This window comes from Dermacentor andersoni, chromosome 2, assembly GCF_023375885.2.
Source record: "Dermacentor andersoni chromosome 2, qqDerAnde1_hic_scaffold, whole genome shotgun sequence".
In the NCBI taxonomy this organism is placed as follows: Eukaryota; Metazoa; Arthropoda; class Arachnida; order Ixodida; family Ixodidae; genus Dermacentor; species Dermacentor andersoni.
In genome coordinates this window covers 247,219,080-247,231,334 of record NC_092815.1, presented here as the reverse complement: position 1 = coordinate 247,231,334, position 12,255 = coordinate 247,219,080, and positions in this window count along the sequence as shown.

The window sequence follows — 12,255 nt, the reverse complement described above, 5'->3', positions numbered from 1 at the left end:
ACAGCTATGAAGCAGGAGGAAACGAGCGCGTCTGGCTATCTCGTTTATGCGCAGGTTTATTGTAAAAATGCGTTGAACTCATCGTGGTAGCTTAATGGCTACCAGGTTGCGCTGCTGCTGCAGCTGCAAAATTCGAGGTCGCGCCTTCGATGCCGAACGTGGCGGCCGCATTTCGATGGGGCGAAGTGCAGGAACGCTCGTGTACTTAGGCTAAGGTGCACATTAAAGAATCTCAGGTGGTCAAAATCTAGGTGGTGAATATGCCCCGCTACGACATACCTCACAATTAGATAGTGGCTTCGGCATGCAAAATCTCCAGAATTTATTACAGCGAAACCTGTATATGACTAGCCTTCCGTAGTTTTATTCGGCGTCTGGTAACAGAAAAAATCGTCACGTGGGCCGATCCTGGTGATATTGCAGAAAGAGTCCAAGCTCAATGGCACATACCGCTTTTGGCTCGAGAACCTGTAACGTGCCCTTCAACTATTCTTGTCCCACGTGGGACCCCAAGAGGTCCCAGACACACGGGTAAGAACAAATGTTCCTGAAAAAAAAATTTTTCGTTCAAATGTTTCAGTGCCGGCTCCAACCGCGTATACGTGCTAGTGCCACTGCTCGCGCGTTCATCGCCGTCTTCTTCTTCCACAGCTGGCTCCGTTGCCGCTCATCATTGCAGCGCTGAACTCACTTCTCTTCTGTCGTCGTAATTGGGAGGCCGCCTCTACGGGGGTATGAGCCATTGATTAAGGGAGTGTGAGCCATTGGACAACTGCGTTATCGATGGGGCGGACACGTATAGTTTGTGCACCCCAAGCACAACAACATGCGTAGGAGGAGCGCCGGAGGGAACACCAACGAGAATGTAAACGGCGGCGCGAAACGACCACCAACGAAGAACGTTACCGCGATGCTGAACGAAAACAAGAATCGCGAGCCCGGGCAGCTCCGAACGAGCAACGACGCCAGACTCGCAACGCAAAAAGTGACAACCATTCCACTCTGGGAAGATGGAATGGCAGCGAAAAAACTTTGATTTTCCTTTGAGAGCTTTGACTGTCGTCAGCTTTCGCTGCCGTTCCATCTCCACAGAGTGGAATGACTGTCACTTTCTATATTTTAAAACAGGCTGGAAGATAGCCCCGTGTATGTGTGTAATAGGGGGGGGGGGGGGGGTGAAAGAGAGAGATGGAGGCATTGTATGCATTTTATTTCAGAATAATTTTATACGTCAATTGTTCTTTTCTTGAGAAATATGCGATAAGTGTCTGAAACGTTTGTGTCATCTTTCGCTGTGTTTCTGTTTAGTCTTTTGAGTATCTGTCTTGCTTACGTCGTATTGCAATGTGTTTCTTTTACTTTTCTGAAGTTGTGTGACTTGCGAATTGCCATGTATCATATTGGAGCTCACGTAAAATTTACATGTCGCCTGTGGCATATAAAACAAGTACTCATTGAACTGGATTACACAGAGAGGCTGACATCACCTGTCAAAGAAATCAATATGCACAGTGAAGAATTAACAAAACCCTACTAATCAAATATGTAGTAAATAACTTTTAACCCCATATTGCAATTTACAAAGTAAACACATTGAGTTCCTAAGGCAAACCCACTTGCAAGGAATTGTGAAACACGCTGTACACAAATGTTATACGACGTATGCGTCATACGTCTCTCTGCATGCAGGGCTCGTCACCATCATTATCCTAACAGAAATGATAGACCACCTTCGTTCTTGAAACATCGCTGCTTCGACGTTTCACAAAGTGCATCCGCCTGAACTTGTGACTGCATTTCGGCATAACTTACAAACAGTGTTTCGTACACAAACACGATCATTACACGACAATAATGTTGTGTGACCTGTACGGTGCACTGACATTGAATGAGATTGCGCGTAGCATAAAAAGAAAATTATGACAACTAGTTACATCGCAATTTATCAGCACATATCATTTAATTACCCCGTTCACCATAGCTTTACCTTGCACAGATTCCGATATGCGATTTGGAGTTGCCTAATCTATATTTTTTCAGATTCTTATTTTCAGAGCTCGCTTAAACTGGTGTACAATACACTTCAAGCTGCCAAGCACTGTCATTATAAATAAATAAATAAATAAATAAATAAATAAATAAATAATAGTAACCACAATAATAATAGTTAACGTGTAAGTATAATGCAACGTTCTAAAGCACCAGCAGCCATACTAGAGGGATTTGCTTTTTCTGTTTCCTAATGGTGAAGCTTACACGCAACACAAGGTGTACTAACCACATACACAACTCCGGCTACCCTACCGAGGTCGATTTCGTGTAGGGAAGCAGCTCACGAGAAAAAGGACCTCGCGACGAGAACCTAGCGCTGTGTATAGCACATTGGAAGACCTAGCAGACGTAGATACCGATTTCACATTCCAGACAGAGCGTCAAAGTTAGCACCTCTTTATGAAATGTTAGTTTACGGCCGCTTTAAACATTGGTTCCCTCACATCCTTCCACCACACGAGCTCCGATATGTTCCATTGAGATGTGGCTAAAAGCGGTTAGGCAGCAAAATCCTCTGAACTAATCTTGTCCGTCTGGCTTCGTGACGCGTTTTTAGAGCTGCTTTATTTCTTTGTGTCAGATGTAGTGGCCGTTGCCGGTAGAAAATACAGCTATACTAAACTACCTAACTTCAGCAGTACTCTTTGGGAAAACTTGCGATTCGTTTGTGAGTAAACGGGAACGTTTCGGCTTCACGTCTTTTATATATTCAGTTCAGACCCGATCGTAAAAGAGCTCGATCGTAATCGGATTTCTGTTTCCATAAGTATTAGCGATTTCCACGCCCAAACGAAACTCTTTGACGCCCTTCCGTAAGCATGACGGTAAGAAAGATAAAAAAAACAAATGCACAAGAGAGGTGAGTTGACCTCCTGACATGTCCGATACAGACAAAGGCGTCTGCTAAGCAAAGGCAACGTAAAAGCTTTTCTCGAACATGAAAAGCATTGTTCAGGCTTTCGTGCACTTACGACATACAACTCCGCGCACTCAAGTATTCTATGTAAAAGGCTTGTTTTTTTTTATTATTATAGCGCAAATGAACTGGGTGTATACCGAGGGCGTGGGAACTATAGCGGCAAAACACATCATGTCAAAGTTTTTTATCCCGCAAGTTTCGTGCTGCTGTGCATTACGAAGAGTTCTCGAAGGTGACAAGGCAGAATTTCTCGTGTTTTGTACACAAATATCGCAGTATGCGGCAATTCTACCATATGACGTGAAAGAACATCGCTGAGAAAGATGTCACCGAATTTCGCTTCTCGATTCAGTCTCGAGAAATCGAGAAATGCTGAAGAGTTTTGCTGAAGAAATGCGAGCGATGACTGCGCATCTCTATTTATGAACAGTCATTGGTTATTTTCCATCTTTCCTTTAAAATGTCTCACGCCTTACGTCAAGACGCGCGTTTCAAACAGTATAAAGTTACTTACCTTGGGCATGAGGAGGGGGCGTATAGGGGCACCGTGATTGTTCGACCTCTTCTTTCAATATCTGGGTCGGATATTCGATGGACTTGTGCTCGCAAAGGTGCTGATGAACATGGAATGGCTCATGTCAGCATCTGCAGGTATCTTTGCTCTGCGTAATAAAAGAAAGTAAATTGCTACACAAATACAGAATATATAATGTCTGATAATAGGTATAGCTCTACAACCACTAATGTCTTAATAAAGCAGTTAGATATTTTCAGCAGATTATTTCTTATATATCCCTTTATTATATTTACTCAATTGTTGTGTTTAACTGGGTGTGTGCCCCCATCTCTGGCAAGTTTTCAAGAATAGGTTAAGTACCAATGGGGCATATCAGGTAAAATTCTTAAACCGAATTAGATACGTGCCACATTATCTGTGCGTGTACACCTCTCATTACCATTCCTCCCTCCAGAAGCACCACCTTCGACTTTGACCCCCCCCCCCCCCCCCCCCGAGATCGCTCCGTAGACGTCTCACACTGTGCGTCAGCCTGATCTGGTGTACGCATATTGTCATAACTTCTGATCTGTGTAGTGCACAAGCACAAAAATTGTACAATACTACACTTGGGAAATTCGTGGTGGATAACCCTAAAAATTAAATGAGGTTACACGTTACGTAACAGGTAAGATAACACAATTGAAAGCATCCTAATTAGTTGTAGAGGGTTTTCATGCACATCGACTTGAGTAAATCTTCGCTTCACAATGATTCCAGGCTGTACGCTTGATCTGCATATGTTTAGTAAGCTTATTCAAACAAGATTTCTTGTATTACGCGAGACATGGTGAAAATGGGGCACGACAACGAAGAGCACGTGAACAAAGCGCTAAAAAGATTTGGTTTCGTGCTTGTGGTCAATACATATAGTTCAAGTAAAAAAAAAGACGCACACACAGCCTGACTGCACTAGAGCAATATCCTCTGTCACCTGCGGCTACCGCGGAAGATATAGGATTTAATTTCTTGACAAAATAATAGGTGAGCAGCTCACGCAAATTTTGTTACTACTGTTCATCTTGAATACCTTATGATCTCTCTAGTCAACTTGTGCATGTTCTTGCATGGAATTGGGCTCGGCTGTAAGAATGAACCTAAGCCTAAAGTACCGCTGTGCATTGATGTTTCCTTGGAGTAATGCGTTTTGCACACAGATGCTTTAATTTTACAGGAAACGTAATTATCCGACGTCACCCAAGCACACCGATTAACTGAGTACCTTTAAACAGCCGAAGCGAGTCGGTGAAGGCACATTACATTGCCAAAAGATGCATATAGGCTTCGAAATTATTCACTTTTCAAAGTTCATCTACAATGCGTTTGAGGACATAGCAGTGACCCTGTAAATGCCATGGCAGATAGCAAAACACACTAAAACAAGACGAAGAAGCATCCCCCGATTCCTATTATACCGTACTCATTTACCTTTAGCCTAGCATTCAAACACTCAACTCCGCGAATTACATATGTGCTCTTACTCCCCCGTGCCCACTTTCTCTCTCCTGTAGCTTCAAAAGGGTGGAGGAAGTTTTCCTGAGAAGGCGATGGGCTGGGGCAGCAGCCATCGTTGCCATCACCAGCAAGTGGAAGCGCTTCATCAAGTATGACGTGACCTGGTCCAACTATGCGACCCGGGCACAAGACATCCACGTGTGTCAACTGTTCTAGACTTGTCAAGGCACCCGACACATCCGAGAGCCCTTGCTCAGACGGACCGGTCATCGCTGTGACTGGCATGCTGACTTCAGCAAGTGGAGTGGTCATGACTGCCCACTGCACAACCTGACTAGACTTCCTGCCCGATGCGGGGTTCCATATTTCCTTGAAAAGGCAAATCCGTAGGGCTGATCTATCTAAGCCGTGAGCCCAGCGTCACGAGTAATGGCAGCATTCTTTCTTTGTTTTGTTTTTTCATAACTTATTGGTCAAAGGGAACACCAATATCCCGTGGTAGCTTGGGCGTTCTTCTACATAACCAGCTTATTCGTTTTCCACGGACAAGCTGACTAGGGAAACCACAGAGGCACTAGAGATACCAGGCGCTCTTTTCTTTCCGCCGCCCGGCATTCAGACATTCCTCAACTGCTGACTGCTAAACTTGTTAAAGTTCCATCACCAATATCTTCGGCGACTTCGTTTGTACTAAAAATTATCTCTGATGTCGTATTTCTCATCCTCCGTTTTAGGGTGGAAAACCGGACATTCGGAATCATTCCTCCTTTTTTTACTTTAACTTTCTCTGAACTTGCAGGCTCAGCTCTTTCCAGCTTCTCGCAGTGAGTGCACTGTAGTTAGCCGTGCTCAGCCTGGTTAACCTCCCTGCCTTTCAGTTATCACTTCCCTTTCTCTCTACTTTCTTACTGTCTGTCGAACCTGGAGAGAAAGAAGCAAAACGTGTGCAGAGCTTCTTTTCATGGTATAGAAGCACGTACGGCGACTCCAGAATGGAGCCTCAGCGCGGATAAATCAGTTTCAGACTCGCTATTGAATTTTCCCCGAAAAGCATGCGCATCTCGCGATGGTAACAGGAGCATGAAGATTTAAAAAAAAACACACAAAAAAAAAACGTGCACTGTGATCTGTCGCATCGAGTGTACTGCCAAAACCCTCGAGGCTTAAAAAGCAACATGCGAGCTTCCGCACGTCGTGTTGTGAATAACGCCGAGTTTGAGTCGACCACGCCCAAGCTTGAACGAGCTATGCTCCGAAGGCACGCGGCTCTTCACAAAGCTTCAGCCGCATCTTCCGACATGTTTTTTTGAAGCCAGAAGCCAGCACCTGCTGTCAAAAACACTTCCGGGGTGCGAAGAAACTGCCTAGCTTTTCTTTTTTGACACCCTAATGCACGGGTTTTGTAGTCGCGGCCAGGCAAAAGTTGTAAACATTGTCGTGGTCAGCATTTGCTAAGAAATATCTTTTTTTTTCTTTTTGTGTAATCTGAATTTGATTTTATTAGTCCATCACTCTGCCTTGGGGGTATGACACCAACGTGAACATCTAGAACGTCAGTTAAGGATATGAGTCGATAAACCTTAACGTTTATCAGCAGAGAAACGTCCCTCTTTTAGAGTAGTGTACCAGTGTGTAGGCCAGACGCGCAATCACCAACCAGTGAGCCCATAGTCATAGAACGCGGGATGACAGATTGTATGCGACAAGTTAAATTTGTTCGATGCTCACGATTCAGTGAACAGGTCCAGAGTAATCGCTAACAGTGAAACAGAAGCACGATCGCTTTCTCTGTCTTTGATGTGTCAATACATGTCTCGCTACGCGTTTTCGTATTCAACCAAGTGTTAAAAGATTGAATGAGTAAGGATGCTCCTCTAAGGAATCTTATTTTGTTATCGCCATAATGCTCATATTCCCTCCTGGCGAAAACATTCGTTTCGTTCATTTGTTACTGAAAACAGCACAGAATGACACCCTCAGTTGGCTGTCATTATTTCGATTACTGATTTATTTTCTGGTTTCACTGCTGCAATGCAGACGCACTTACTGCCTCTATATTTGCTCTAATGTCTTTCTTTGTGTTGCACTTGAGTATACTGCTATTTATCGGGCTATCACGAGAGGTCACTGTGTCGAGCTACACAGAAATAATTAAACAGTTCGAAATAAAAGAGAGCGCTTTTTTTTTTATTTACAAAGTTCTTGCGTCTCCATAATGGCATTACTGCAGGGGGGGAGGGGGCGTAGGGTGCATATACCTATCCGGAATAGTTTAAACACATTGCTAGAATAGAAAACAAAAACAGAATGAAGAATATAAAGAAATGGCATATCTCTATGGAATTCTTACAATAGGCAAATAAATGGCAAACCGATGAAAAATTAAAATACACGTCACAAGCCATAACGATGAAAAAAAAAGACGCTGTTATCAGTTATGTTTACTACGTCTTCAGGGAGTTGGTTCCCTTCTCTATTTGTTATTAAATAAAGGCGTTAGCAAAACTAGTGTTTTTTAACGTAGATGTTACGTGATGTTTGCTAAATTATCAAAAAGATATGTTAGTAATAGTGGTATTCAGAACTGCTTTCAAGAACTACACAAAGAGGAAATTAAGTGAGGCAGTCTATTTCATTTAGGGAAATATATATATATATATATATGTATATATATATATACACTAAGGAAGCTGATAGGGCGCTAGAACACTGCATTAAGCTTGATTGGCACTTTGCCCCATTATGGAAGGAAAAGGTTACGGTTTACGTGAGTAGCGGCTTAGTAGTCCCGCAACGCCACAAGATCTACAGACACCGGCCACAACAACATTGTAGTTCTCGCACTAAGTCCATGGGACATCGTGTATTACTACAGAGCATACTCGATACTTCATAACTGTTTGCAGATAATAAAGGCATACGATGCATCCTTCGTGAACCATACAGGGATTCTAGGGACCTTCGGTGGGGATTCATAAAAAAATAACGCAACAAAGGCAGAAAGAAACTACAAAATTTGGAGCGCCAGTCTGAGATATACGTATTTTTCTTTTTTGTACAGTGATGAACATTTGTACCTCCTTCTTTTTTTTAATTAAATCGACGTTACCCATCTGGCAACGTCCAAGTCACTGCAATGTATATGCCTTAACAACGGAATTCCCCACTTCGGAATAGCTCGCGTATGCACCGAAGAACTTTCGCAACCGTTCTGCGTTTTCACTAACAAAGCACCGTCATTATAGATGCGCTCGAAATGCAGTGCCATTCTTCTGCACTTATAGAGGAAAGTGGGAATTCCAAAATGGTATCATTTTTCGGCCGGTTTCCGCACTCAAAAGCAGGTGGGCTTGAAACACTGCTGTGAGCTGACCAAAAACCATGTAACTTATCAGTATAGACCATACGTCGGTCGCTCTAACCACTGAATGAAAATCACAGAACTGAAAGGCCACATATGTCTTACTTCTAGAGCCCAGATAATCCACATGCACGTGCTGCAAGTTTCGGAATTCGCTGCACAGTGAACTTCCGGGGCTATTAATAAAGTTAAATAACGAAAAGAAAAAAGATATAACTATGACAAAAAGGGGAATCACTGTGCTTTGTTCTCGTTGTGCGGCATTCGGTGCAATTTTTCACTTGCCTTTGATCTTCCTATTAACAGATGCGGTATATTTAGCTGAGGTGCCTTTCTTCAATATTTCGTCGTGCTCTCTAGTCGTGTTGTGCAACAACGACCGATGAGAGGATTTGTGTGGCATTGCTCTCGTTACAAAATGCAGTACGTATTTTATTGTAAATGCTCAATGCGAAGCATTATTTGTCCCTGTAGGCGACCTTGGGACACCTGCGTAGTTATCGCGCCTGTGAAGATATAAGCGGGGAAAGGAGCGCATTGCGCGCCGAATGCAAATCGAGACACAATAGCGCCATTGTAATGGCATCGTCATCGCTGTCATCCATTGCGCTTCTTTTGTGATTCGATTGGCGATTTATGAGTCGCCGTCGTCGATTTGTGATTATTTCGGGATTATTTCGTTATAACGCCGTCCAACTATAATCTTCACTGTCGTCAAGTCGTCACCGTCATGCTGCCACGCCCGTACAATCATTTTGACGTTGTCGTCCCACACGCACACTCACTCGGACTCAGAATTTCTCGTCTTGAACATACACCTTGTGCCATCCGGTAACACTTTCCGGAGGCCCGAACCAGGCTAGATAGCTGGCTACCTGAAACGTGCTGCACCTAATAAATATTAGCGCAATGCATGGGACTCGGGTAACCTTTATTAGCTGTACCCTTCTTCCTAGAGTGTACAAAAGAATGTCCTGCTCAGTTCCTGCATCGTGCCCTACATTGCACGGGGGCCAGCGGCGCGATCAAGCTGTCGCTGCTGACAGCGTTCACTTCTTTGTCGTGTTGTCACGAAACCAACATGCCAGGCGTGAAACATTATTACAATGTTACTCCCGTTCCAGCTAGGGTTCCACTGTGTAATCGGAAATTATTAGCAAAAGCTTTCCGCTTACTTAGCTGCACTTATGTAGAATGACATCAGGAGTGTAATACTCAATTATTTTGGCCCATTGTATAGCAGCGAAAGCTCTTCTACACTAACAATGTTTCGCAATAACATTGCAAAAGAACTCACGGCATTTTGTGCTCCGAAACTATTCGGAGGGAGACCCTTCAATTGAGCGCGAATAGTCTTTCCCGATTTCTCTGCAAAGGCAGCGACAAGCACCGAGGCTTTTTCGCGGGAAACGTCGTTGCCAATAATGGCAGTCTACACAGCGGGTACGTCCTATGATTCTCATATTGAATTAACAATACAGAATGTTCAGACAGACAACGGGTGTTGAAACAGGCATGGCAAGATTTTTTTTCTTTTTTTGCATTCATTGTCTGGCAATCCACTTTTGCTTTTGCGCAGCCCGTTGAGCTAGTCCCAAAGACCAAGCAAGGGGCACACACTTCTCGGCACCAACCTAATTATGGGCCTCCGCGCATCCCATGATGCACTACAGAAGTATTCACACTTCTTTCTCTACTTCAAGCTCTCGGGTTCATCCGGCCTTGTCTCGATGTTTGAAACGACGGAAAGAAGAACGTCCAGAACCGAATAATAGGGCCACTATCGCCAGTAACTAAATAAACAACACAGAAATACGATGGTATCTCATGCTCAGACACTCTTCTCTCGTGCATTGTGCACTGGCATCTGTGCCAGTGAATAGCCCAGCTTTCGTGAAGCCATTGTACTCCACAAGGACATGGCCAGGAAGGCGAAGTAAATCCTATAGATGGAGGAACAAAAGGTTGGCCATCAAGTTTAATGAAACCATCAACACACGCACTACACTATATCATAAACCCGTCTGTATCCGTATAGTTTTGTGGCTGGTTTATGGGTGCATTCAATTAGTTCAAATTGGGAGTGTTTGGCGGTGAAATGCACGCGCCCTGGCGAAACTAATTCTATAGATGGAGGGACAAAAGATGGGCCGTCAAGTTTAATGAACCCATCAACAGCCGCACTGCAGTGTTATCACTAAACTCAAACGTATCCATATATGTTATGGCTGGTTTATAGGTGCATTCAGTGAGTTCAAATCTGGAGCGTAACGAAATTCGTCCCACCTCAGAGAGGTGGAGGGTCGTCGCGCCAAATCAGGTTCTTTAATGGCAGCCGATTTCAAGCAGCATCTTCTTTGGCAGGCTTGTTACTGATTACGTTTTCGTGAATTGGGAATAACGACACTTCGCAGCGGGAAGACGGAGGCTTGCTTGTTTCTTATTTCTTTTTTTGTTGTGGATGCGAACGCGTCAAACAGGCCATTGGGGGGAAAAGTCGGCGTCTGTTGTGTGTAGCAGCGAAACGGCTGGTAAAATTCCTTTGGCGGCAGTGCCACGTCACAAGTGCGCCTCGACTGAACAGGGCGCGGGAGAAAGGGGACACCCACTGATTTGCTAGAGCGCCAGGTGTTGGATGAGGGGAGGGGGCATCGCCGCGACGCCACGTCACCCTCGCTCTCGGAAGCCTACGTTACCCGTGCGCTCCTTGCCGGCACATGCTCTCGCCTGCGTTCTAAAAGCGCCATGGTAAGGTCAAATCAAAACACGCCAAGCGTCTCAATGTACTCGCTTGCCAGCAGGGAGTTCATAACTTTCAGGATCGCTCAGCGGCGTTCAATCGGACAACATTGTATTCCCATTCACAACTCACAGAAAGTGCTTAAATTTCTTCTGATTTCTTTTTCTCTTTTGTTCGGTTAACATGCAAGATTGGCACTATTATTCGATTTGCCCAGCCTTTCCTTTTTTTCCTGGCTTAGGCTGGGCTACATAAGTGTATCCTTATAAAAAATTTTCGCAGTACCCATTTCACCATGCGCGTCGACACTAATGAGTACAGCATTTAGGCAACTATCTGACAATCACTTCTCTTCACGTTGCGACACCTAGCAGTAGCATAGGGAAGTCCGCGTGTGGCCTCCGAGATGCATGGTGCTCCAGAAAGTACGAGTAGGTGAGACCTGTTCGCTCGCGACCCGCGCGCATCCGTGGCGCAGCAAGCAAAACCATCGGGCTCCTGTGTCGAGGAGCCCGTGTCACGCGTATTCGATTCAGCCCAATGCCGGATATATTTTAAAGAATTTTTCATGAAGTACGGTACATACCCATTGTGAGGAATTGACCAAGAATGGCCACATGCCCAGTGATGCATACCAAGTTGCACATACCCATTAGTCCACGATGGTGTCTGTGCGGGCAACAGTGGTTCAGTGATTCACAGTATTCAGTGACTCGTACTCAGCTAGCCAAGTTGGGTCATCAGAAAGGTTAGCTGCGAACATACCTCAAAAATTTGTAAAGATCTCGAAGAGTGCAAATCGCATTGAAAATAATTTAGAAAGTATGTATGCTATATCCAAAAGACCCTGTTGCCTTTGTTTAGATCTGTGCTTTTGTCTTTATATATTTATGCCTTTTTTGCTTGGCGAGTCTGTTTTACCCGTTGTAGATATTGGGGCCCACAGACACTTCTGTATTGTATTTGAATTTTTCAAAAGGTTAATGAGACTGATCTCCGCGAGTCATCTAAGCTGTTTAGGCAAAGAAACACAGATGGCACACAGCAAGTAAGTTGTCAAACTAACTGTCCGAAATGGAAACGATAGGCTACACAGTGTACTGCCCGTCGCACGTCCTACTTTCATGGTACACCTTTGCGCACGGTTTCCCTCAAGTGATCAAGATAGCACG